This window comes from Piliocolobus tephrosceles, chromosome 21 (genome assembly GCF_002776525.5).
Source record: "Piliocolobus tephrosceles isolate RC106 chromosome 21, ASM277652v3, whole genome shotgun sequence".
Taxonomy (NCBI): domain Eukaryota; kingdom Metazoa; phylum Chordata; class Mammalia; order Primates; family Cercopithecidae; genus Piliocolobus; species Piliocolobus tephrosceles.
In genome coordinates this window covers 20,616,223-20,622,789 of record NC_045454.1, presented here as the reverse complement: position 1 = coordinate 20,622,789, position 6,567 = coordinate 20,616,223, and the positions used below count along the sequence as shown (strand labels likewise).

The 6,567-nt window shown below is 44.0% G+C and overlaps 1 protein-coding gene across 4 annotated transcripts in view; it reads left to right on the top strand.

Moving 5' to 3' along the window:
• ZNF345 (zinc finger protein 345) overlaps positions 1 to 6,567 on the top strand; it is a 30,682-nt gene that overhangs the window by 441 nt on the left and 23,674 nt on the right. The window contains exons 1-3 of one of the 4 annotated variants that reach the window (XM_023229237.1): positions 22 to 141; positions 1,011 to 1,085; positions 5,577 to 5,715. The gene's annotated coding sequence lies outside the window, so the exon portion shown is untranslated. Of the gene's footprint in view, positions 1 to 21; positions 142 to 1,010; positions 1,086 to 5,576; positions 5,716 to 6,567 lie in introns of those variants that run through there. The other 3 variants (XM_023229239.3, XM_023229236.1, XM_023229238.3) reach the window with 3 other exon arrangements.

Genomic DNA, 6,567 nt, shown 5'->3' with positions numbered 1-6,567 from the left:
CCCGCGATAACTAGATTGTCTCTTGAGGAGTGGGCGGGATCTTCCCGCGGGTTTGGGCTAGCGGCCTTGGGGCTTTGTGAGGTAGCTGGGCTCGACTTGTTTGGATTCCAGTGGAGCGGAGCTGACCCTACCCGAACAGGCGTAAGTGAGGCTGCTCGGAGCCTGGGACGACAGGAACTCCCGACCTGTGTGGGCTGCGTGGGGAGCAGGCTAAGGAGCGATTGTGAGGAGTGTGTACGGTTGTGACTGGGGGTGTCTCTGTGGTGGGCGTGTATCTGTGCGACCGTGTATGGAACTGTGAGGGCGGGGAGGACTTTTTGTTTATGTTTGTGCGGGTGTGAGTGGAGTTTAATTGTGTTTGCTGTGTTTGCGAGTGTGAGGTTCCTGGACCGCGGTTGTGACTGTGTGTCCCCTTGGCGTGTGTGTGTGTTTATTACCATTTGCGGAACTGTGTGTAGTATGCCTTAATTGTGAGGTTTGTGGCTGCTTCCGTGTGTGTGTGCGCGCGCGCGTGTTGGTGATATTGTTGATGTAGGGTGCGTGTGACATAGTTGTCATTGCGATCCCAAGGTGTATGTCACTGGGAGTTTGAGTGAGAGATGTCCACGGACTCTGCAGTTGTGTCCGTGTCTGCCCCCGTTGTGTGTATGGTGTGTGATTGTGTGGCCATGTGCAGCCTGTTGTGTTTAGGTTTGGGGTGCCTGTGACGTTTATGTCCCCTTGGTGTGAGTGAGTGAGTTTGTGTGACTATGTGTCCATATAGCCAATGTAGGTATGGGGAGTCTCTGTCTTTGTGACTTCAGCCACTGGAGACCTCTGTGAGCTCAGAAACAGATTCTGCCCAGAACCACATTGACCCAGCCCGGATTGAGCAGGAGGTCCTAGACTTCTTTGACTTTACTCTGTAGGTGGTGGGCAGTAGGGGCTGAGTCAAGGTAACTTCTGACATAGTCAAACCGAATCGCTCTCAGAAGAACCTGATATTTCCTGACTCCTTTCTCCTTCCTTAGCTCTGCCCTGCTTGGATAGAGACCTCCGGAGAGGAGTAAAGAATGACTGTTGAACATCCTCAAGGCACCTGCAAGGTAGCTTGTCCTTTCCTCTTGTTTCCTGAAATCCCTTTTTCTTTGTCAGGACATAGTTGCTTTCCTTCTCTTGAAAATTGTTGCTTATCAGAAGACCTGATCCCTGGAATTTCCCTTTTGAGAAAATGTGGTGTCTTCAAACCCCACCTCCCACACGTGATTTTCTCTTACTAATTTGTCAGACAATTTTAATTTTTCTTTTTTTTCTCTCTCTTTTTCTTTTATTTTTATTTTTTATTTTTTTGAGACAGAATCTGGCTCTGTCGCCCAGGCTGGAATGCAGTGGCGCGATCTTGGCTCACTACAGCTTCCACCTCCCGGACTCAAGCAATTCTCTTGTCTCAGCCTCCCGAGTAGCTGGAATTACAGGCATATGCCACCAAGCCCGGCTAATTTTTCTATTTTTAGTAGAGACAGAGTTTCACCATGTTGCCCAGGCTGGTCTCGCACTCCTGGGCACAATCTATCCGCCTGCCTAAACCTCCCAAAGTGCTGGCATTACAGGTGTGAGCCACCGCACTCGGTTTTAATTTTTTTTATGCTATCTTTTTAAAAAATGTGATTTCTTTCAGATTATAAAAGTAAAACATGATTGTTTTAAATAATTTCAAAAGTACAGAAATCCCTGATGTAGAAAATTTATATATGCACATAAAACATAATTGAATTCATGCAGCATTTGCCATTTTATATCCTACATTTTGACATAAAATTAAATATTTTCCCACATAGTATATTTTGAAAATATTTTTAGAGATGCATAACATTTATTTGAATGCCAACGGCTTTTTTCTTCAAATTTGGTAAAGAAATGGGACCCACTTGTGCAGTTTAATAAGTAAAACACGGCTGGGCGCGGTGGCTCAAGCCTGTAATCCCAGCACTTTGGGAGGCCGAGACGGGCAGATCACGAGGTCAGGAGATCGAGACCATCCTGGCTAACATGGTGAAACCCCGCCTCTACTAAAAATACAAAAACCAGCTGGGCGAGGTGGCGGGCGCCTGTAGTCCCAGCTACTCGGGAGGCTGAGGCAGGAGAATGGCGTAAACCCGGGAGGCGGAGCTTGCAGTGAGCTGAGATCCGGCCACTGCACTCCAGTCCGGGAGACAGAGCAAGACTCCGCCTCAAAAAAAAAATAATAATAATAAGTAAAACACCCACTTGTTCACCTTAACAAGTAAAATACCAACTTGCACAGTTTAACAAGTAATTATAAAGATCCATGTAAGGGGTACCCAGATCAATAACTAGAATACATCCATCACTGAAGAAGCCTCTACTGTACTCCTCCACAGTCACAAACAACACTGTGCTTCTGTGATAACCACTGTGGTCATTTCTTTGCCCTTCATTAGAGCTTTAGCACCTATGAATTAATCCCAAAGCCATAGAAGTGCAATTTTTGTTTGTTTTCTAACTTTGTATGAATAGACATTCTTTGTTTCTTTTTTTCACAAAAGACTACATAATAAAAGTGACAGCTCATTTTTTTTGAGACAGAGTCTTGCCCTGTCACCCAGGCTGGAATGCAGTGGCGAGATCTCAGCTCACTACAATCTCTGGCTCTTGGGTTCACGCGATTCTCCTCACTCAGCCTCCAGAGTAGCTGGGATTACAGGCGCATGCCACCACACCGAGCTAACTTGTGTATTTTTAGTAGGGACTGGGTTTTGCCATGTTGGCCAGGCTGGTCTCGAACTCCTGACCTCCGGTGATCCACCCTCCTCAGCCTCCCAAAATGCTGGGATTATAGGCAAGAGCCACTGCACCCAGCCAACAGTTCATTTTTTATTGCTATATGCATACTATCCCATTATATGGACATATTATAATTTACTTATCCTTCTACTCTTTTTTGTTTGTTTTTGAGACGGATTCTTGCTCCGTTGCCCAGGCTGGAGTGCAGTGGCACGATCTTGGCTCACTGTAACCTCCGCCTCCCGAGTTCAAGTGATTCTCCTCCCTCAGCCTTCCAAGTAGCTGGGATTACAGGTGTGTATCACTGGGCCTGGCTAATTTTTGTATTTTTAGTAAAGATGGGGTTTCACCATGTTGGCCAGGCTGGTCTTGTACTCCTGACCTCAGGTGATCCGCCTGCCTCAGCATCCCAAAGTGCTGAGATTACAGGCATGAGCCACTGTCCTGGCCTTATCCTTCTACTCTTGATGGACATTTATCTTGTCATTTTTGGCTACTACAGGCAGTGTGACTATGATCATTTTGTGTGCATATTTTGGTACACACTTGCTTGCATTTCTGTAGTGTATATACCTAGCGATTAAATTGCTAATACTGGCTGGACACAGTGGCTCATGCCTGTAATCCCAGCACTCTGGGGGGCCAAGGCAGGCGGATCACGAGGTCAAGAGATCAAGGCCATCTTGGCCAACATGGTGAAACCCCATCTCAACTAAAAATACAAAAGTTAGCTGGGCGTGGTGGCATGCATCTGTAGTCCCAGCTACTCGGGAGGCTGTGGAGAATCGCTTCAACCCTGGAGGCAGAGGTAGCAGTGAGCCAAGATCATGCCGCTGTCCTCCAGCCTGGTGACAGAGTGAGACTCCATCTCAAAAAAAAAAAAAAAAAATGTTGATAGGTAGGGTTTATACATCTTCAGTTTTACCAAAGATTGCCAAACTGTTCTCTAAAGTTACTGTACTTTTGCCATCAGTTTACAAGAGTTTTCTTAGCTCCACATCCATGCTAGCCCTTGGCATCATAAAACTCTTAAATTTTTGCCAATCTGGTGGGTGTCTAATTTATATTTAATTTCAATTTCCTTTATTACTAATAAAGTTGAGCACTGATTCTTGGCCATTTGACTGTCCCCCCTTTTTTTTTTTGAGACTGAGTCTCTATTGCCCAGGCTGGAGTGCAGTTGAATGACCCCTTTTATAAGATGTTGTTCAAATATTTGACCAATTTTTAATTGGGTTGTTTTTCTCTGATTTGCAGCAGTTGTACATATGTGTGTAAATTAATCTTTTTTTTCAGTTGTATGTGTGGTAAATATTTTCACCTGCTCTGGTTTGGCTTTTCACTCTATATGGTACCTTTTGACAAATAGAAGTTCTGGGTTTCATTGTAATAATATCATTTCCTATGGTTAGTCTTGTTTAAGAAATTTTTGTCTACCTTAAGGTAATGAAGATTTTCTTTGGTGTTAAAGACAAAAACTTGCCTGCCTTCCTTCCTTCCTTCCTTCCTTCCTTCCTTCCTTCCTTCCTTCCTTCCTTCCTCTTTTTCTTTCCTTCCTCTTTTTCTTTCCTTCATTTTTTTGACATGGAGTTTAGCTCTTGTTGCCCAGGCTGGAGTGCAGTGGCCTATCTCCGCTTACCGCAACCTCTGCCTCCTGGGTTCAAGCAAATGTCCTGCCTCAGCCTCCCGAGTAGCTGGGATTACAGGCATGCACCACCACGCCCGGCTAATTTTGTATTTTTAGTAGAGACAGGGTTTCTCCATGTTGGTCAGACTGGTCTGGAACTCCCGACCTCAGGTGATCCGCCTACCTCAGCCTTCCAAAGTGCTGGGATTATAGGCGTGAGCCACCGCACCCAGCCAAGCGGAAAACTTTCTAGATTTTGGCTTTAACGTTTAGGTCTTTACACCACCTGGAATTTTTGTAGGGTAGGATTCAATTTCATTTTTCCCCCAGGTGTGTATTCAGTTATTATAGTATCATTTATTGGAAAGTTAATATTTTCTGCACTGATATGCAGTGCCATTTTAGTAAAAAAATCAAGTAAACATATATGTCTATGTCTATTTCTGGATTCTGTTCCGCTAGTCTATTTGTCACTCCTCACAGTAATACCATACTGTCTTACTCACCATAACTTTGTATTTGGAGCAAGTACACTCACCTTCTTTTTCCTCAAGAGTGTCTAGGCTGTTTGTGTTTCTTTGCATTTTCATGTCAATTTTTGAATTATCTTGGTTGCACCCAAACGTCTCTTGGAATTTTGATGAAATTGTATTGTATGTATAATTTTATGAGTAGAAATTTGGAAACTCTTCTACACTTGATCTTAACCAAAAGGCCAAGAGACAATGGGGCACTCTTCTAATAACATGAGCCTCTCAGTTGATGTAGGTCTTAGTGTTTCTCAGCAAGGTCTTGCTTATCTCCTATAAATAGTTCTAGGCAAGTAGGAATCACATAATTCATTATACAGAGTATTCCTTTGGCATTGACTGTCTGGAATCTGAGCAGTTCAGATAATGATCAATCATAATTTTAGTGTGGGTTTTTTTTTTTTAATATTGAGCACCTATCTCCTCCCTGTCCTTGTCCCCCTCCTCCTCCTCTTCCTCCTCTTCCTCCTCTTCCTCCTCTTCCTCCTCTTCCTCCTCCTCGAAAAGCAGCTTTCTTAGACTGAAATGTATGGTAACTCAAACAGCTAGGTTGTACAAGAAAGAAATTGAAAATTCCCTTTCTGATGTCTTCCAAAACTTGAATTTCATTTAAATGCACCTTGTTCTTTCCTCAGACCTCTAACTTCAACCTGGAGTTGAGCAGAAACCTGGCTTGCCTTTTCCCTCAAATCAATCTTGGACTCCAGACAAAGGGTTGGACCTTTGAGCCAATAAGCAGGTTACTGGTAACAGTACCTGAGGAAAGACAAAGCTGTGGGTGAAAAGTTCTTTATATACAGTATCCTCCCACTCCTGTCTTCTCCAGCTCTTTATGTATTAATATAATTTTTAACATTTTCTTTTATTCTTGGCCTCCTCAACTACATTTTTGGAAGTGGGGGATATGAAAATTAGGTATAGATTTACATATAATGTAGATATTTATTGTCTAATATTTTTGTGTTAGTAACATCTGGTACAATCAAGCCTGCTTTTTATGGTATCTTTTACTCTTCTCACTTATCATGTTTCTTTTCTTTTTCTTTTTTTTTTGAGATAGAGTCTCACTGTGTTGCCCAGGCTGGAGTGCAGTGGTGCGATCTTGGGTCACTGCAAGCTCTGCTTCCTGGGTTCACCATTCTTCTGCCTCAGCCTTCCAAGTAGCTGAGACTATAGGTGCCCACCACCACGCCTGGCTAATTTTTTGTATTTTTAGTAGAGACGGAGTTTCACTGTGTGAGCCAGGATGGTCTCGATCTCCTGTCTCGGCCTCCCAAAGTGCTGGGATTACAGGAGAGCCACCGCGCCTGGCCTTTTTTTTTTTTTTTTTAATGGAGTTTCATTCTTGTTGCCCAGGCTGGAGTGCAATGGTATGATCGCGGCTCACCACAACCTCTGCCTCCCGTTCAAGTGATTTTCCTGCCTCAGCCTCCCTAGTAGCTGGGATTACAGGCATACACCACCATGCCTGACTAATTTTGTATTTTTAGTAGAGACGGGATTTCACTGTGTTAGCCAGGATGGTCTCGATCTCCTGACTTCGTGATCCGCCCGACTCGGCCTCCCAAAGTGCTGGGATTACAGGAGTGAGCCACCGCGCCTGGCCTTTTTTTTTTTTTTTTTTTT